We start from the raw sequence: 22,132 nt of genomic DNA, 5'->3' as shown, positions 1-22,132 counted from the left end.
TCCAAGTACTGAACGTATGACACCTCCGAGTTTAGCACACGTTCAGCTCGATGACGATCCCTGGGCTCCGATCCAGCAAAGCTTCGGGGATGAGTTCCATCAGCACGACGGCGTGGTGACGATGATGATGCTCTACCGGCGCAGGGCTTCGCCTAAACTCCGCGACGATATGACCGAGGTGGAATATGGTGGAGGGGGGCACCGCACACGGCTAAGGAACGATCCGTAGCTCAACTTCTGTTGTGCCTAGAGGTGCTCCCCTGCCCCCATATATAAAGGAGCAAGGGGGGAGGAGGCGGCCGGCCTAGGAGGGGCGCGCCAAGGGGAGTCCTACTCCCACCGGGAGTAGGACTCCCTCCTTCCTTGTTGGAGTAGGAGAAGGGGGAAAGAGGGGGAGAGGAGGAAGGAAAAGGGGGCCGCACCCCTTGTCCAATTCGGACCAGAGGGGGGCTGCGCGCCTCCTTCCTTTCGGCCTCTCTCCTCTATTACCGTATGGCCCAATAAGGCCCATATACTCCCCGGCGAATTCCCGTAACTCTCCGGTACTCCGAAAAATACCCGAATCACTCGGAACCTTTCCGAAGTCTGAATATAGTCGTCCAATATATCGATCTTTACGTCTCGACCATTTCGAGACTCCTCATCATGTCCCCGGTCTCATCCGGGACTCCGAACTCCTTCGATACATCAAAACTCATAAACCCATAATATAACTGTCATTGAAACCTTAAGCGTGCGGACCCTACGGGTTCGAGAACTATGTAGACATGACCTAGAACTATTCTCGGTCAATAACCAATAGCGGAACCTGGATGCCCATATTGGTTCCGACATATTCTACGAAGATCTTTATCGGTCAAACCGCATAACAACATACGTTGTTCCCTTTGTCATCGGTATGTTACTTGCCCGAGATTCGATCGTCGGTATCCAATACCTAGTTCAATCTCGTTACCGGCAAGTCTCTTTACTCGTTACGTAATACATCATCTCACAACTAACTCATTAGTTGCAATGCTTGCAAAGCCTATAGTGATGTGCATTACCGAGAGGGCCCAGAGATACCTCTCCAACAATCAGAGTGACAAAACCTAATCTCGAAATACGCCAACCCAACATGTACCTTTGGAGACACTTGTAGTACTCCTTTATAATCACCCAGTTACGTTGTGACGTTTGGTAGCACCCAAAGTGTTCCTCCGGTAAACGGGAGTTGCATAATCTCATAGTTACAGGAACATGTATAAGTCATGAAGAAAGCAATAGCAACATACTTAATGATCAAGTGCTAAGCTAACGGAATGGGTCAAGTCAATCACATCATTCTCCTAATGATGTGATCCCGTTAATCAAATGACAACTCATGTCTATGGCTAGGAAACTTAACCATCTTTGATTCAACGAGCTAGTCAAGTAGAGGCATACTAGTGACACTATGTTTGTCTATGTATTCACACATGTATTATGTTTTTGGTTAATACAATTCTAGCATGAATAATAAACATTTATCATGATATAAGGAAATAAATAATAACTTTATTATTGCCTCTAGGGCATATTTCCTTCAGTTTCCCACTTGCACTAGAGTCAATAATCTAGTTCACATCGCCATGTATTAACACCAATATTCACATCTGTATGTGATTAATACCCAATAGTTCACATCGTCATGTGACCAACACCCGAAGGGTTTACTAGAGTCAATAGTCTAGCTCACATCTCTATGTGATTAACACCCAAAGAGTACAAAGGTATGATCATGTTTTGTTCGTGAGAGAAATTTAGTCAAGGGGTCTGTCACATACAGAGCCGTATGTATTTTGCAAATATTCTATGTCTTCAATGCTCGGCATGGAGCTACTCTAGCTAATTGCTCCCACTTTCAATATGTATCCAGATTGAGACTTAGAATCATCTGGATCAGTGTAAAAGTTTGCACCGATGTAACTTTTACAACGAACTCTTTTATCACCTCCATAATCGAGAAACATCTCCTTAGTCCTCACTAAGGATATTCTTGACCCATGTCCAGTGATCTACTTATTAGATCAAAATTGTATTCCTTTGCCAAACACAGAGCAAGGTATACAATATGTCTGGTTCACAGCATAGCATACTTTATAGAACCTATGACTGAGGCATAGGGAATGACTTTTCATTCTCTTTCTATTTTCTGCAATGGTCGGGTCTTGAGTCTTACTCAACTTCACACCTTGTAACACAGGCAAGAACTCCTTCTTTGACTGTTCCATTTTGAACTATTTCAAAAATTTATCAAGGTATGTACTCATTGAAAAATCTTATCAAGCGTCTTGACCTATCTATATAGATATTGATGCTCAATGTGTAAGCAGCTTCATCGAGGTCTTGCTTTGAAAAACTCTTATTCAAGTATCCTTTGATGCTATCCAAAATTTCCATATCATTTCCAATTAACAATATGTCATCCACATATAATATTAGAAATGCTACAGAGCTCCCACTCACTTTCTTGTAAATACAGGCTTCTTCAAAAGTCTGTATAAAACCATATGCTTTGATCAACTCATAAAAGCATATATTCCAACTCTGAGATGCTTGCACCAGTCCATAGATGGATCGCTGGAGCTTGCACAATTTGTTAGCACCTTTAGGATTGACCAAACCTTCTGGTTGCATCATATACAACTCTTCTTTAAGAAAACCATTAAGGAATGCAGTTTTGTTTACCCATTTGCCAGATTTCGTAAAATGCAGCAATTGCTAACATGATTCAGACAGACTTAAGCATAGATACGAGTAAAAAACTCTCATTGTAGTCAACACCTTGAACTTGTCGAAAACCTTTTGCGACAATTCTAGCTTTGTAGATAGTAACACTATCAGCGTCCGTCTTCCTCTTAAAGATCCATTTAATCTCAATGTCTCGCCGATCATTGGGCAAGTCAATCAAAGTCCATACTTTGTTTTCGTACATGGATCTTATCTCAGATCTCATGGCCTCAAGCCATTTTTGCGGAATCTGGGCTCACCATCGCTTCTTCATAGTTCGTAGGTTCGTCATGGTCTATTAACATAACTTCTAGAACAGGATTACCGTACCACTCTGGTGCGGATCTTACTCTGTAAGACCTACGAGATTCTGTAGTAACTTAATCTGAAGTTTCATGATCATCATCATTAACTTCCTCACTAATTGGTGTAGCAGTCACAGGAACAGATTTCTGTGATGAACTACTTTCAAATGAGGGAGCAGGTACAGTTACCTCATCAAGTTCTAATTTCCTCCCACTCACTTCTTTCGAGAGAAACTCCTTCTCTAGAAAGGATCCATTCTTGGCAACGAATGTTTTGCCTTCGGATCTGTGATAGAAGGTGTACCCAACAGTTTCCTTTGGGTATTCTATGAAGACGCACTTCTCCGATTTGGGTTCGAGCTTATCAAGTTGAAAACCTTTTTCATATAAGCATCGCAACTCCAAACTTTAAGAAACGACAGCTTAGGTTTACTGCTAAACCATAGTTCATACGGTGTTGTCTCAACGGATTTAGATGTTGCCCTATTAAACGTGAATGCAGCTGTCTCTAATGCATAACCCCAAAACGATAGTGGTAAACCGATAAGAGACATCATAGATCGCACCATATCTATTAAAGTACGATTACGACGTTTAGACACACCATTACATTGTGGTGTTCCAGATGGCGTGAGTTGCGAAACTATTTCACATTGTTTCAAATGAAGACCAAACTCATAACTCAAATATTCGTCTCCACGATCCGATCGTAGAAACTTTATTTTTCTTGTTACGATGATTTTTCCACTTCACTCTGAAATTCTTTGAACTTTTCAACTATTTCAGACTTATGTTTCATCAAGTAGATATACCCATATCTGCTCAAATCATCTGTGAAGGTTAGAAAATAACTATACTTGCCACGAGCCTTAACACTCATCGGATCGCATACATCGGTATGTATTATTTCCAATAAGTCAGTAGCTCGTTCCATTGTTCCGGAGAACGGATTTTTAGTCATCTTGCCAAAAAGGCACGGTTCGCAAGCATCAAATGATTCATAACCAAGTGATTCCGAAAATCCATCTTTATGGAGTTTCTTCATGCACTTTACACCGATATGACCCAAACGGCAGTGCCACAAATAAGTTGCACTATCATTATTAACTTTGCATCTTTTGGCATCAATATTATGAATATGTGTATCACTACGATCAAGATCCAACAAACTATTTTCATTGGGTGTATGACCATTGAAGGTCTTATTCATGTAAATAGAATAACACTTATTCTCTAACTTTAAATGAATAACCGTATCGCAATAAACACAATCAAATCATGTTCATGCTCAATGCCAATGCCAAATAACATTTATTTAGGTTTAACACTAATCCCGAAAGTATAGGGAGTGTGCGATGATGATCATATCAATCTTGGAACTATTTCCACACATCGTCACTTCACCCTCAACTAGTCTCTGTTTATTCCGTAACTCCTGTTTTGAGTTACTAATATTTAGCAACCGAACAAGTATCAAATACTCAGGGGCTACTATAAACACTAGTAAGGTACACATCAATAACCTGTATATCAAATATACCCTTGTTCACTTTGCCATCCTTCTTATCCACCAAATAATCAGGGCATTTCCGCTTCCAGTGACCATTTCCTTTGCAGTGTAAGCACTCAGTTTCAGGCTTTGGTTCAGCTTTGGGCTTCTTCGTGGGAGTGACAACTTGCTTGTCATTCTACTTGAAGTTCCCTTTCTTTCCCTTTGCCCTTTTCTTGAAACTAGTGGTCTTGTCAATCATCAACACTTGATGCTCTTTCTTGATTTCTACCTTCGTCGATTTCAACATCACGAAGAGCTCGGGAATTGTTTTCGTCATCCCTAGCATACTATAGTTCATCACAAAGTTCTAGTAACTTAGTGATGGTGACTAGAGAATTCTGTCAATCACTATCTTATCTGGAAGATTAACTCCCACTTGATTCAAGTGATTGAAGTACCCAGACAATCTGAGCACATGCTTACTAGTTGAGCGATTCTCCTCCATCTTTTAGCTATAGAACTTGTTGGAGACTTCATATCTCTCAACTCGGGTATTTTCTTGAAATATTAACTTCAATTCCTGGAACATCTCATATGGTCCATGACGTTCAAAACATCTTTGAAGTCCCGATTCTAAGCCGTTAAGCATGGTGCACTAAACTATCAAGTAGTCATCATATTGAGCTAGCCAAACGTTCATTACGTCTGCGTCTGCTCCTGCAATAGGTCTGTCAGCTAGCGGTGCATTAAGGACTTAATTCTTCTGTGCAGCAATGAGGATAAACCTCAGATCACGGATCCAATCCGCATCATTGCTACTAACATCTTTCAACACAATTTTCTCTAGGAACATATCAAAATAAACATATGAAAGCAACAACGCAAGCTATTGATCTACAACATAATTTGCAAAATACTACCAGGACTAAGTTCATGATAAATTTAAGTTCAATTAATCATATTACTTAAGAACTCCCACTTAGATAGACATCCCTCTAATCCTCTAAGTGATTACGTGATCCATATCAACTACACCATGTCCGATCGTCACATGAGATGGAGTAGTTTCAACAGTGAACATCAATATGTTGATCATATCTACTATATGATTCACACTCAACCTTTTGGTCTCCATGTTCCGAGGCCATATCTGTATATGCTAGGCTCGTCAAGTTTAACCTGAGTATTCCGCGTGTGCAACTGTTTTGCACCTGTTGTATTTGAACATAGAGCCTATCACACCCGATCATCACGTGGTGTCTCAGCACGAAGAACTTTCGCAACGGTGCATACTCAGGGAGAACACTTCTTGATAATTAGTGAGAGATCATCTTAAAATGCTACTGTCAAACAAAACAGAATAAGATGTATAACAGATAAACATCATATGCAATCAAAATATGTGACATGATATGGCCATGATCATCTTGCGCCTTTGATCTCCATCTCCAAAGTACTGTCATGATCTCTATCGTTACCGGCACGACACCATGATCTTCATCATCTTGATCTATATCAATGTGTCGTCACATGGTCGTCTCGCCAACTATTGCTCTTGCAACTATTGCTATCGCATAGCGATAAAGTAAAGCAATTATTTGGCACTTGCATCTTATGCAACAAAGAGACAACCATAGGGCTTCTGCCAGTTGCCGATAACTTCAACAAAACATGATCATCTCATACAACAACTTATATCTCATCACGTCTTGACCATATCACATCACAACATGCCCTGCAAAAACAAGTTAGACGTCCTCTACATTGTTGTTGCAAATTTTACGTGGCTGCTACGGGCTTAGCAAGAACCGTTCTTACCTACACATCAAAACCACAACGATAGTTCGTCAAGTTAGTGTTGTTTTAACCTTCGCAAGGACCGGGCGTGGCCACACTCGGTTCAACTAAAGTTGGAGAAACAGACACCCGCTAGTCACCTGTGTGCAAAGCACGACGGTAAAACCAGTCTCGCGTAAGCGTACGCGTAATGTCGGTCCGGGCCGCTTCATCCAACAATACCGCTGAACCAAAGTATGACATGCTGGTAAGCAGTATGACTTGTATCGCCCACAACTCACTTGTGTTCTACTCGTGCATATAACATCAACGCATAAAACCTAGGCTCGGATGCCACTGTTGGGGAACGTAGTAATTTCAAAAAAAAATCCTACGTACACGCAAGATCATGGTGATGGCATAGCAACGAGAGGGGAGAGTGTTGTCCACATACCCTTGTAGACCGTAAGCGGAAGCATTATGACAACGCGGTTGATGTAGTCGTACGTCTTCCCGATCCAACCGATCCAAGTACCGAACGTACGGCACCTCCGAGTTCAGCACACGTTCAGCTCGATGACGATCCCCAGGCTCCGATCCAGCAAAGCTTCGGGGATGAGTTCCGTCAGCACGACGGCGTGGTGACGATGATGATGCTCTACCGGCGCAGGGCTTCGCCTAAACTCCGCGACGATATGACCGAGGTGGAATATGGTGGAGGAGGTACCGCACACGGCTAAGGAACGATCCGTAGATCAACTTCTGTTGTGCCTAGAGGTGCCCCCTGCCCCCGTATATAAAGGAGCAAGGGGGAGGGGGCTGCCGGCCTAGGAGGGGCGCGCCAAGGGGAGTCCTACTCCCACCGGGAGTAGGACTCCCTCCTTCCTTGTTGGAGTAGGAGAAGGGGGAAAGAGGGGGAGAGGAGGAACGAAAAGGGGGCCGCACCCCTTGTCCAATTCGGACCAGAGGGGGGCTGAGCGCCTCCTTCCTTTCGGCCTCTCTCCTCTATTCCCGTATGGCCCAATAAGGCCCATATACTCCCCGGCGAATTCCCGTAACTCTCCAGTACTCCGAAAAATACCCGAATCACTCGGAACCTTTCCGAAGTCCGAATATAGTCGTTCAATATATCGATCTTTATGTCTCGACAATTTCGAGACTCATCGTCATGTCCCCGGTCTCATCCGGGACTCCGAACTCCTTCGGTACATCAAAACTCATAAACTCATAATATAACTGTCATCGAAACCTTAAGCGTGCGGACCCTACGGGTTCGAGAACTATGTAGACATGACCTAGAACTATTCTCGGTCAATAACCAATAGCGGAACCTGGATGCCCATATTGGTTCCGACATATTCTACGAAGATCTTTATCGGTCAAACCGCATAACAACATATGTTGTTCCCTTTGTCATCGGTATGTTACTTGCCCGAGATTCGATCGTCGGTATCCAATACCTAGTTCAATCTCGTTACCGGCAAGTCTCTTTACTCGTTACGTAATACATCATCTCACAACTAACTCATTAGTTGCAATGCTTGCAAGGCTTATAGTGATGTGCATTACCGAGAGGGCCCAAAGATACCTCTCCGACAATCGGAGTGACAAAACCTAATCTCGAAATACGCCAACCCAACATGTACCTTTGGAGACACCTGTAGTACTCCTCTATAATCACCCAGTTACGTTGTGACATTTGGTAGCACCCAAAGTGTTCCTCCGGTAAACGGGAGTTGCATAATCTCATAGTTACAGGAACATGTATAAGTCATGAAGAAAGCAATAGCAACATACTTAACGATCAAGTGCTAAGCTAACGGAATGGGTCAAGTCAATCACATCATTCTCCTAATGATGTGATCCCGTTAATCAAATGACAACTCATGTCTATGGCTAGGAAATTTAACCCTCTTTGATTCAACGAGCTAGTCAAGTAGAGGCATACTAGTGACACTATGTTTGTCTATTATTCACACATGTATTATGTTTCCGGTTAATACAATTCTAGCATGAATAATAAACATTTATCATGATATAAGGAAATAAATAATAACTTTATTATTGCCTCTAGGGCATATTTCCTTCACTATTATCCTTGGTAGACCTTTTCTTACTACTACATGGGCCGTTATTGATTGCAACAAAGGCAATGTCACTTTTCATGTTAATGGTAATGAGCATACGGTACATTTTCCAAGGAAACAATCTCAAGTTCATAGCATCAATTCTATTGAAAAAGTTCCAACTATCATTTTTGGAGGTTTTGAATTTCCTCTCCCTACTGTCAAGAAAAAGTATGATATTCTTATTGTTGGGGATTTTCATATCCCCGTTGAGGTAACTTAGTGTTATTCGAAATTTCTCCGGTTCCGTGTTATTCGGAATGAGTTTGTTAACAAGACTTGATCAACCTTGTTAGTGGATTCATTGTGATGATCACGAGATGGATGAAACTAGAAGGCACAACCTTCTGTACCCTCCTTTTTACTTTCTATCATTTAGAATAAATAAAGCAAAAATAGTATTATCCGTCTGTTTTCTGAATTATCCGTGCATTAAAAAATAGTCCAAAAATTAAAGTGCTCCAAATGCCCTGCAAATTTAGTATGATTTTTTCTGGAATATTTGAGGATTTTAGGCAATGAAAACACTGCAGGATGGGCAAGCACCAGGCCACGAGAGAGGAGGGAACCCCCCCCTATAGGGCGCGCCCCCCTGTCTTGTGGGCCCTTGGTGGCTCCCCTCCACTTATGCCAGCACCCACACACTTCATCTTCTACCCAAAAAAATCCCCATCCAGCTCAAGCACGAGTTCTAGCTTGTTTTGCTGCGATTTTCGATCTCTTAGCTCAAAGCTCCATTCGCAAAACTGCTTTGGGAGATTGTTGCTTGGTATGTGACTCCTCCATTGGTCCAATTAGTTTTTGTTATAGTGCTTTATTCATTGCAAATTTTTGCTGGATAGGTGACCATGTCCTTGAGCTTGCATGTTAAATTTTTGAGGTCCCAAGCAATTCCAATGTATGATATAGGCTCTAGGCACTTGTAGGAGTAGTTGCTATCAATCTTGTTTAGTTTTATTCACTTTTATTTTGAAGTTACTAAAATTTCAGAAATTTTCAGAAAATGTTAAGGAGGCTTTTTAAAGGCTCTTCTAGCCAAAGCTCTCAGGAAAAACAAGACAAAGAGAAGGAAAAACCCAAGTATAATCTTCCTCGCTTAGCGGAAGTACGGTCGTGTGAATGGCCGTGTGAGGATTTCTTGAAAGAAGCCGAAATTCATGAAGACTTTTATGCTTTAATCGAGACTGCAGGCCTCACCGGTTTCATGAGCGACCGAATCGATCAGTATCTCTTAGTCACCAATACTTTCGTGCAAAACTTTTATTATTATCCTAAGAAATCACCGCCTGCAGTGTCATTTCATTTATATGATGAATTTAAAGAAATGTCTTTACGTCATTTTTGCGAGGTATGTAGGATACCTAATGAGGGAGAATTAGATGAACCCCATCGTGAAGATGTGGGTGGCTTTGTTAATACTATTGTTGTAGAGGAGCCAAAGAAGGGCTCCGAGGCGAAGGTCTCTAACATTCACTTTCCTGTTTTACGCTACTTTGCCTTATTTGCTAGTAGATGCTTGATTGGTCATGGAAATAGTGGAAATTTGAGCGTTCCAGATTTTATTATTCTTCAACATGCTTTGCTAGGAGACAATACTTTTAGTATGGGTGTCGTCGATGCTAAACGGCTAGCCCCGAATTATACAAAAGGCCCCACATTTGGAGGTATCTATGCTGCACGTCTTGCTGAACATTTTCAGATACCCATTAGGCACTATGAGGAGGAGGAGAGAAATTACCTCCTCACATTTTAGATTACAAGAGCATGGTAGCACACAAGTTTATTGTTGACAACGAAGAGAAGATGCTCTTGTATAGACTTAGATTCAATAAGAAACACTTTGAGTTTATTATTTTGCCTACGCCTCTGTTGTTTGATTTGCTTGCAGAAAATCGTCTTGTCACGCCGGAAGCGGTGAACAATCACCGATCTCAAGCTTTTACTCTAGAATCTGAACCTGAGCTGGACCCTTATCATGCATCATCTGTCCAGTGGGATCCGGAGATGACCAGCCAGTGGTATCCTGATTATACCTCCCACTACACCGGGGAGAGTAGCGGCGGTCCTTGGTATTAAACCAACTTAGGCCAAAAGCCTAATCTTGGGGGAGTACGTATTTCTCACCAACTTTACATTCATGTTCACACACTAGTCGTCGGTGCTCATACTCTTTCATTGTATTATCCATGCTAGTTTAAATTTCTTTTTCTAGTTTTCTTCTTGTGTGTTTGATAAACTTTAAGAAAAACCAAAAAAATTAGTTAGTTTAATTTCCTTGCTCGTAGTAGATATTCAAATGAAACCCCAAAAAGATTTCTCATTCTTCTTTTTACTTGTTGGGAGCTTTCTCGTGTAAATAGTTTTATTTTCTTTTCTTTCTTTTGGGGGTCAAGAAGACTATATTGAAAATGCTTAGTGGCTCTTATATGCATGATTGTTTATTTAATTTAGAGCCCATATTACTTGTCTTCTCTCTTGAGTTGAATGCTTGCAGATTCCAGCTTAGTCCTATGCACGTACACTCTTATTATTATACACATCGTTAGGTCGTGCAAGTGAAAGGCAATAATGACGATATATGATGGACTTATTGGGATGAGAAAAGCTGGTATGAACTTGACCTCTCTTGTTTTTGTAAATATGATGATTCATCGTTCCTGAGTCAGCTATTATGAAGTAAACATATTTGCAATGACATTTAGAGATTACAGTTGCTTGTGCCATGCTTGATAGCTATGAGTTATAATGGTTTACCTTGCGTGCCAACATGCTATTAGAATGATTATGATGTGATATGATGGGATGGTATCCTCCTTTGAATGAATTGAGTGACTCGACTTGGCACATGTTCACGCATGTAGTTGAATCAAATCAACATAGCCTTCATGATATTTATGTTCATGGTGGATTATATCCTACTCATGCTTGTACTCGGTCTGAATTAATTTTAATGCATGTTTACGACTGTTGTCGCTCTCTCAGTTGGTCGCTTCCTAGTCTTTTGCTAGCCTTCACCTGTACTAAGCGGGAATACTGCTTGTGCACTCAAACTCCTTAAACCCCAAAGTTGTTCCATATGAGTCCACTATACCTACCTACATGCGGTATTTACCTGCCGTTCCAAGTAAATTTGTATGTGACAAACTCCAAACCTTCAAATGAAATTATGTTTTGTATGCTCGAGCAGCTCATGTTTCAACTAGGGCTGCCTATATCTTCCATGCTAGGTGGGTTATTCTCAAGAGGAGTGGACTCCGCTCCTCATTCACGAGAAAGGGCTGGTAACCGAGATGCCCAGTCCCATGATCCAAAAAGATCAAAGCAAATCAAAATAATTAAACAAAACTCCCCCAGGGCTATTGTATGTTGGAGGCACTCGTTGTTTCAAGCAAGCCATGGATTGATGCTTGTTGGTGGTTGGGGGAGTACAAACCTTTACCATTCTGTTTGGGGACTGCCTATAATGCATGTAGTATGGAAGATACAGCCATCCCATAGTTGTTGCGTTGACAGCAAAAGTATGCCGCTCAAAATGTTATTCAATCTCTATTTTAAAATCGAGCTCTGGCACCTCTACAAATCCCTGCTTCCCTCTACGAAGGGCCTATCTATTTACTTTTATGTTGAGTCATCACCCTTCTTATTAAAAAGCACCCGCTGGAGAGCACACTGTCATTTGCATTCATTATTATTGGTTTATATTGGGTATGACTTGACTGGATCTCTTTTACCATGAATTACAATGTTTAGTCAGTCCTTGATCTTTAAAGTTGCTCTGCATTTATGTTTTGCGGTCTTAGAAAGGGCTAGCGAGATACCATTTTGTTATATCATGTTATGATTATTTTGACAAAGTGTTGTCATCCGAGTTTTATTATTATGGCTCGCTAGCTGATTATGCTATTGATGTGAGTAATTGTGAGACCTATGTGTTACTGTGAGTATGGTTAGTTCATAATATTTGCTGAAACTTGAATGCTGGCTTTTCATGTTACAACAACAAGAGCAAACAGAGTTTGTAAAAGTTTTTCTTTATCACTTTTAGTTTATCAACTGAATTGCTTGAGGACAAGCAAAGGTTTAAGCTTGGGGGAGTTGATACGTCTCCAACGTATCTACTTTTCCAAACACTTTTGCCCTTGCTTTGGACTCTAACTTGCATGATTTGAATGAAACTAACCTGGACCGACGCTGTTTTCAGCAGAACTGCCATGATGTTGTTTTATGTGTAGAAAAGAAAAGTTCTCGGAATGTCCTGGAAATCCACGGAGGCACTTTTTGGAATTAATAAGAATTTTTGGTGAAAGAATTAATGCCAGGGGGCCCACGGCCTGTCCACAAGACAGGGGGCGCGCCCCCCTAGGGCGCGGCCCCCTATCTCGTGGGCGCCCTGGACCTCCTCCGACCTCAACTCCAACTCCATATATTCCGTCTCGGGGAGAAAAAAATCAGAGAGAAAGTTTCATCGTGTTTTACGACACGGAGCCGCCGCCAAGCCCTAATCTCTCTCGGGAGGGCTGATCTGGAGTCCGTTCGGGGCTCTGGAGAGGGGGATTCATCGCCGTCGTCATCATCAACCATCCTCCATCACCAATTTCATGATGCTCACCGCCGTGCGTGAGTAATTCCATCGTAGGCTTGCTGGACGGTGATGGGTTGGATGAGATTTACCATGTAATCAAGTTAGTTTTGTTGGGGTTTGATCCCTAGTATCCACTATGTTCTGAGATTGATGTTGCTATGACTTTGCTATGCTTAATGCTTGTCACTAGGGCCCGAGTGCCATGATTTCATATCTGAACCTATTAAGTTTTCATGAATATATGTGTGTTCTTGATCCTATCTTGTAAGTCTATAGTCACCTATTATGTGTTATGATCCGACAACCCCGAAGTGACAACAATCTGGACACTTCTCGGTGATGACCGTAGTTTGGGGAGTTCATGTATTCACTATGTGTTAATGCTTTGTTCCAGTTCTCTATTAAAAGGGGGCCTTAATATCCCTTAGTTTCTGTAAGGACCCCGCTTCAACGGGAGGGTAGGACAAAAGATGTCATACAAGTTCTTTTCCATAAGCACGTATGACTATTTACGGAATACATGCCTACATTACATTGATGAATTGGAGCTAGTTCTATATCACCCTATGTTATAACTATTGCATGAGGAATAGCATCCGGCATAATTATCCATCACTGATCCATTGCCTATGAGCTTTTCACATGTTGTGTTTCGCTTATTTACTTTTCCGTTGCTACTGTTACAACTACTAAAAAAACCCAAAAACATTTATCTTTATTGTTGCTACCGTTACCTTTATTATCATACCACTTTTGCTACTAAATACTTTGCTGCAATTACTAAGTTATCTAGGTGTGGTTGAATTGACAACTCAACTGCTAATACTCAAGAATATTCTTTGGCTCCCCTTGTGTCGAATCAATAAATTTGGGTTGAATACTCTACCCTCGAAAGCTGTTGCGATCCCCTATACTTGTGGGTCATCAGTTGTTCATGCAAAACCTCAAATGATGACTTTCCCACAGCAGAATGCCAATTTGTGTTGTACCAAAACTCACAAAGCGATAGCCATTTGCTCCATTTAGTGGGGTGAGAGCTGATGAAGCTTCTCCGATTGCACTCTACCTGCTAGTTGACTCGTTTAGTCTGCCCATTAGTAGTTGGATGATAAGCCGAGCTCATATTCAAGTGAGTACCAGTTCTGTTGATCAGGGTTTGCTAGAAGTTACTAGTAAATACAGGAACTCTGTCAGACACAATGAGTTCAGGCATACCATACAATTTGTAAACATTATCTAGGAAAACCTCAGCAACCTTTTGAGCTGTAAATGGGTGTCGCAGACCGATGAAATGACCATACTTGGTAAATTTGTCAATAACCAACAGAATGCAATCAAAATTGCACGAAACTGGCAACCCAGTGATTAAATCCATAGTGACAGTTTCCCAGGCTCTTTTAGGAACTGGCAGTGGGGAAAGGAGACCTGGATAGTGTACTCATTCAAATTTAGCTTGTTGACAAACCAGACAGGACTGCACTCTGTTCCTGACAAAACTTTTCATGCCAGCCCAACGAAACAGGGAGTGAATCTGCAACTCTATGTTGTTACCAATCCAGATGCAACCCTTATATCTTAGCAGACCATGCACAAGTTGGTAATTAGGTTTAGCAGATGGATCAACACACAATTGCTACAATATTTCAGTAATCTTGTCATCACGGGCATAGCTGTTGACAATTTCCTCCAGCCACACTGGTTGAGCTCTGGATATGTGGAAAAAACTTAAGGATGTGGTTTCCTAGAAAGTGCACCAGCTACAGAGTTGTCAACCCCCTTCTTATATACAATTTGATAATTCAATCCCATAAGTTCGGTAGGAGCTTTCTACTGCCATATAGTGTGCAACTTCTGATTTTGCAAGTGTATCAAACTTCTCTGATCAGTTTTGATAGTAAACTGCTGCATTTGAAGATAAGACCTCCATTGTTCCACAACCAACAAAATAGCCATATACTCTTTTTCATATACTGATAGTGCTCTATTTTTAGGGCCAAGAGCCTTGCTAACATAAGCCAGGGGGTGTCCTTCTTGCATTAAAACAGCTCCTATTGCAGTATCACAAGCATCTGTCTCAATCACAAAAGGCTTATCAAATTGTGGTAGTGCCAGAACTAGTGCTTCCATTAGAGCCTGCTTGAGTGTATTGAACGCTAGATCAGTAATAGAAGTCCACAGGAAGGGGACTCCTTTCTTAAGCAGATCTGTCAGGGACCTGCTAATAATGCCATATTGCTTGATGAATTTCCTGTAGTACCCACCGAGCCCTAAAAATCCTCTGGCCTCCTTTACATTACTGGGAGTAGGCCTGTTCTTGACTATTTCTACTTTACTAGGATCTATTGAAACCCCATCTGCACTAATGGTGTGTCCCAGATAAGCAATCTGTTGCTGAGCAAAATCACATTTAGCGAGCTTGACTTTCCATTGATCAGCCCTCAAAAGACACAATACCTCTCTAACATGTTTCAAGTGCTCTACATATGTTTTACTGAAAACCAGGATATCATCAAAGAAACAGAGAGTGGTTTTCCTGTTAGTAGGAGTAAGTGTAGTGTTCATAGCTCCCTGGAAAGTGCCAGGTCCTCCACAAAGCCCCATGGCCAATACAGTGAACTCATAATGATCATCTTGTGTTTGACAAGCAGTTTTGTATTCCTCTCTTGGAGCCAGTCGAATCTGGTGATAGCCTGCCCTTAGATCAAGTTTGGTGAACCAAGCTGCTCCAGACAACTCATCCAGCAACTCATCAATAACTGGCAAAGGAAACTTGCCTTTGATAGTGATGGCATTCAGCATTCTATAATCAATAACCAATCTCCACTCTCCACCTTTCTTCTTAACTAGTAGTATTGGAGAAGAGAAGGGGTTGTTACTAACCCTGATTATGCCAGCCTGCAGCATTTCTTTAATTTGTTTTTCTAGCTCATCCTTGAGTTGTGGTACAATTCTGTAAGGTCTCGTGGAAATAGGCCAGCTTGCCCCTGGAATAAGAGGAATCTTATGATCACAATGTCTCCTGGGAGGAAGCTCAGTTGGATTAGCAAATACATCAGCAAATTCTTGAACAAGAAGTTGCATCTCTGGAGGTATTTTATCTGGTTCTCCCATCTGAATAGCAGAAAGAGAAACACAAGTATAGTTATGTTCTTCAGAAGTAAGTCCTGCAAAGTAACAGTCTGGCCTCTTTAGTAAATGACACCCACTTCTCCACCCAATCAACATACATTGGACTATGTTGTGCAAGCCAATCCAACCCCAAAATCCCATCATAAATTTGCAGTTGCAACAGTCTAAAATCAGAAGAAAACTCATGCCCATTGCGCTCCCAGCTACAGTCTGCTATCTGACGCAGACACTGAATTGTTGTGTCACCTTCAATAGTAACTGTGACAAGTTTGATAGCAGTAACACCTTGAAGAGAAGTGTACTTGACATCCAAGAAGGAATGTGTACTCCCAGAGTCTACTAGGAATTGCATTTCTTGTACTTGCAATGTAATATCTAACTGTAACACTGGTGCTTCTGGTTCCTTGCCCAAAGCTGTTGTAGATAACTTGATCGTGTGGACACAAGAAACTGAATGTTGTTTAGTATCATATTCAGAATCTTCACTGTAACTGGACTGCAACTACTCAATCATCTCTTGCACGAAATGCAACTGAACTATAGACTTACAAACATGGTCCTTTGCCCATTTCTCCCCACGCACAAAACACGAACCCTTAGACTTCCTGTAATTCCTCAACACCAACCATTTATCATCAGTTGGAGCACTTCTCGCAGTGTCTCTCTTTTCCTCTGGCGACTTGACCTTGCTGTTACCATAAGAAGAAACAACAGTATTCCTCCTAGGCGCAGAACAAGATGAAGCAGTGACACCTTCCCCTAATTCCTCATGCAGTAAGGCCAGCTCATAAGCTGCATCAAGGTCCTTGGGCTTCTGCAGTGCAACAACTATCCGAACTCCAGGTTTCAATCCATCTAGGAATCTAGTAGTATAATGGAGAGAGTTTGGAGCATCTTCATAGGCTGTTAACTGATCATAAAGCTCCACGAAAAGCTCTAATAATTCTCCATGGTACTGTCCTGAGCTATGCGAAACAACTTCCTGAGGAGTGTCTGATGCTGATTCCGACCAAACCCGCTCTGCAAAGCACTACAAAATTCAGTCTAGAATGAATTGGGCATGCATCGCTGAACAGATTCTAACCATCTGGCTGCCGTGCCCTCAAACTGCGCCGTTGCCAGAGAAATCCATCGATGTTGTGGTGTACTCTAAAGACGAAACTGGTCCTCACATCGATTTTGCCAGAGATGGGTGAGGGAGTCCTGGATTAAGGGGTCCTCGGACAGCCAGACTATATACTTTGGCCGGACTATTGGACTATGAAGATACAAGATTGAAGACTTCGTCCCGTGTCCGGATGGTACTCTCCTTTGCGTGGAAGGCAAGTTTGGCAATTCGGATATGTAGATCTCTTTCTCTGTAACCGACTGTATGTAACCCTAGCCCCCTCCGGTGTCTATATAAACCAGAGGGTTTAGTCCGTAGGACAAGAACAATCATAATCATAGGCTAGCTTCTAGGGTTTAGCCTCTACGATCTCATGGTAGATCAACTCTTGTAATACTCATATCATCAAGATCAATCAAGCAGAAAGTAGGGTATTACCTCCATCGAGAGGGCCCGAACCTAGGTAAAACATCGTGTCCCCTGCCTCCTGTTACCATTAGCCTTAGACGCACAGTTCGGGACCCCCTACCTGAGATCCGCCAGTTTTGACACCGACATTGATGCTTTCATTGAGAGTTCCACTGTATCGTCATGGTAGGGCTTGATGGCTCCTTGGATCATCTTCAACGATGCGGTCCAGGGGGAGGTTTTCCTTCCCGGACAGATCTTCTTATTCGGTGGCTTCGTACTGCGGGGCAACTTGCTTGGCCATCTGGAGCAGATCGATAGCTACGCCCCTGGCCACAGGTCAGGTTTGGAAGCTTGAACTATACTGCCGACATCCGCGGAGACTTGGTCTTCGACGGATTTGAGCCCATGTCAGGAGAGTTGAATGGTCACGGCGGGCATGACTTTGATCTGCCATCGGACAGTGTTCGGGAGATCGCGCCTGCGGTGGCGCCGAGAAACAATCCGGAGCAGATCGTGCCTTCCGAGGATGGGTGGATAGACCCCGCCACGGAGGCCACACACTCACCGGCATTGGAGCCGAACACTGATCCCACCTCCTGTGAGGGTGGTGTCATCGGACCCTCGGACTCGTCTCCGGCTACAGGATCCGAACCGCGTATGTCCGTGCCTATCGAATCTGATTGGGCACCGGTCATGGAGTTCACCGCCGCGGATATTTTTTAGCACTCACCCTTGGGTGATGTGCTAAACTCATTAAGGTCTCTTTCCTTCTCGGGAGATTCTTGGCCGAACTACGTCAGGCTCGAGTGGGAAGCGGACGACGAAGAACTTCGTTCCCCACCCACCACCCACTTAATAGCCACTTTTGATGACTTAAACGACGTGCTTGACTTTGATAACCCACAAGTGTATGGGATCGCAACAGCTTTCGAGGGTAAAGTATTCAACCCAAATTTATTGATTTGACACAAGGGGAGCCAAAGAATATTATTGAGTATTAGCAGTTGAGTTGTCAATTCAACCACACCTGGATAACTTAGTATCTATAGCAAAGTATTTTGTAGCAAAGTAGTATGATAATAAAGGTAACAGTGGCAAAAGTAAAGATAATAGTTTTGTAGTAATTGTAACAGTAGCAACGTAAAAGTAAATAAGCGAAACACAAGATGTGAAAAGCTCGTAGGCATTGGATTAGTGATGGATAATTATGTCAGATGTGATTCCTCATGTAATAGCTATAACATAGGGTGACACAGAACTAGCTCCAATTCATCAATGTAATGTAGGCATGTATTCCAAATATAGTCATATGTGCTTATAGAAAAGAACTTGCATGACATCTTTTGTCCTACCCTCCCGTGGCAGCGGGTTCCTAACAGAAACTAAGGGAAATTAAGGCCTCCTTTTAATAGAGAACCGAAACAAAGCATTAGCACATGGTGAATACATGAACTCCTCAAACTATGGTCATCACTGAGAAGTATCCCGATTATTGTCACTTCGGGGTTGTTGGATCATAACACATAATAGGTGACTATAGACTTGCAAGATAGGATCAAGAACACACATATATTCATGAAAACATAATAGGTTCAGATCTGAAATCATGGCACTCGGGCCCTAGTGACAAGCATTAAGCATAGCAAAGTCATAGCAACATCAATCTCAGAACATAGTGGATACTAGGGGTCAAACCCTAACAGAACTAACTTGATTACATGGTAAATCTCATCCAACCCATCACCGTCCAGCAAGCCTACAATGGAATTACTCACGCACGGCGGTGAGCATCATTAAATTGGTGATGGAGGATGGTTGATGATGACGACAGCGACGAATCCCCCTCTTCGGAGCCCTGAACGGACTTCAGATCAGCCCTCCCGAGAGAGATTAGGGCTTGGCGGCGGCTCCGTATCATAAAACATGATGAAACTTTCTCTCTGATTTTTTTCTCCGCAAAACGGAATATATGGAGTTGGAGTTGAGGTCGGTGGAGCCTTAGGGGGCCCACGAGACAGGGGGCCCACGAGACAGTGGGCGCGCCCAGGGGGGTGGGTGCGCCCCCCACGCTCGTAGACAGGGTGTGGGCCCCCTGGTCTTGATTCTTTTGCCAGTATTTTTTATATTTTCCAAAACTTGTATCCGTGGATTTTTAGGTCATTCTGAGAACTTTTGTTTTCTACACATAAAACAACATCATGGTAGTTCTGCTGAAAACAGCGTCAGTCCGGGTTAGTTTCATTCAAATCATGCAAGTTAGAGTCCAAAACAAGGGCAAAAGTGTTTGGAAAAGTAGATACGTTGGAGACATATCAACTCCCCCAAGCTTAAACCTTTGCTTGTCCTCAAGCAATTCAGTTGATAAACTGAAAGTGATAAAGAAAAACTTTTACAAACTTTGTTTGCTCTTGTTGTTGTGAACATGCAAAGCCAGCATTCAGGTTTCAGCAAACATTATGAACTAACCATACTCACCATAACGCCTCGGTCTCACAATTACTCATATCAATGGCATAATTAGCTAGCGAGCCATAATAATAAAACTTGGATGCCAACACTTTCTCAAAACAATCATAACATGATATAACAAAATGGTATCTCGCTAGCCCTTTCTGAGACCGCAAAACATAAATGCAGAGCACCTTTAAAGATCAAGGACTGACTAAACATTGTAATTCATGGTAAAATAGATCTAGTCAAGTCATACCCAATATAAACCAATAATAATGAATGCAAATGACAGTGTGCTCTCCAGCGAGTGCTTTTTAATAAGAGGGATGATGACTCAACATAAAAGTAAATAGATAGGCCCTTCGTAGAGGGAAGCAGGGATTTATAGAGGTGCCAGAGCTCGATTTTAAAATAGAGATTGAATAACATTTTGAGCGCCATACTTTCGCTGTCAACACAACAACTATGAGATGGCTGTATCTTCCATACTACATGCATTATAGGCAGTTCCCAAACAGAATGATAAAAGTTTATACTCCCCCACCACCAACAAGCATCAATCCATGGCTTGCTCTGAACAACGAGTGCCTCCAACTAACAACAACCCAGGGGGAGTTTTGTTTAATTATTTTGATTTGCTTTTATCTTTTTGGATCATGGGACTCGGCATCCCGGTTACCGGCCCTTTCTCGTGAATGAGGAGCGGAGTCCACTCCTATGGAGAATAACCACCTAGCATGGAAGATATAGGCAGCCCTAGTTGAAACATGAGCTGCTCAAGCATACAAAACAGAATTTCATTTGAAGGTTTGGAGTTTGACACATACAAATTTACTTGGAACGGCAGGTAAATACCGCATATAGGAAGGTATGGTGGACTCATTGGAATAACATTGGGGTTTAAGGAGTTTGGATGCACAAGCAGTATTCCCGCTTAGTACAGGTGATGGCTAGCAAAAGACTGGGAAGCGACCAACTGAGAGAGCGACAACAGTCATGAATATGCATTAAAATTAATTCACACCGAGTACAAGCATGAGTAGGATATAATCTACCGTGAACATAAATATCATGAAGGCTATGTTGATTTGTTTCAACTACATGCGTGAACATGTGCCAAGTCGAGTCATTCGATTCATTCAAAGGAGGATACCATCCAATCATACCACATCATAATCATTCTAATAGCATGTTGGCAAGCAAGGTAAACCATTATAACTCATAGCTAATCAAGCATGGCACAAGCAACTATAATCTCTAAATGTCATTTCAAATATGTTTACTTCATAATAAGCTGAATCAGGAACGATGAACTCATCATATTTACAAAAGCAAGAGAGGTCGAGTTCATACTAGCTTTTCTCATCTCAATAAGTCCATCATATATCGTCATTATTGCCTTTCACTTGCACGACCGAACGATGTGTATAATAATAATAGTGCACGTGCATTGGACTAAGCTGGAATCTGCAAGCATTCAACTCAAGAGAGAAGACAGAGTAATGTAGGCTCTAAGTTAAATAAACAATCATGCATATTAGAGCCACTAAACATTTTTCAATATGGTCTTCTACTCTCGACCCCCAAAGAAAAGAAAAGAAAAGAAAACTATTTACATGGGAAAGCTCCCAACAAGTAAGAAAAAGAACGAGAAATATTTTGGGGTTTTCAATTTAATTACTACTACGAGCATGGAATTTAAACTAACTATTTTTTTTTGGTTTTTCTTAAGGTTTATCAAACACACAAGAAGAAAGCAAGAAATAAAAAATTAAACTAGCATGGATAATACAATGAAAGAGTATGAGCACCAACGACTAGAATAGTGTGTGAACATGAATGTAAAGTCGGTGAGAAATATGTACTCCCCCAAGCTTAGGCTTTTGGCCTAAGTTGGTTAATTGCCAAGGACCGCGGCTACTCTCCCTGGTGTATTGGGAGGTGTAATCAGGATACCACTGGCTGGCCATCTCCGGGTCCCACTGGTAGGATGATGCACGA

Source organism: Triticum dicoccoides, chromosome 4B (assembly GCF_002162155.2).
Source record: "Triticum dicoccoides isolate Atlit2015 ecotype Zavitan chromosome 4B, WEW_v2.0, whole genome shotgun sequence".
Lineage (NCBI taxonomy): Eukaryota > Viridiplantae > Streptophyta > Magnoliopsida > Poales > Poaceae > Triticum > Triticum dicoccoides.
This window is presented reverse-complemented; position numbering follows the sequence as displayed.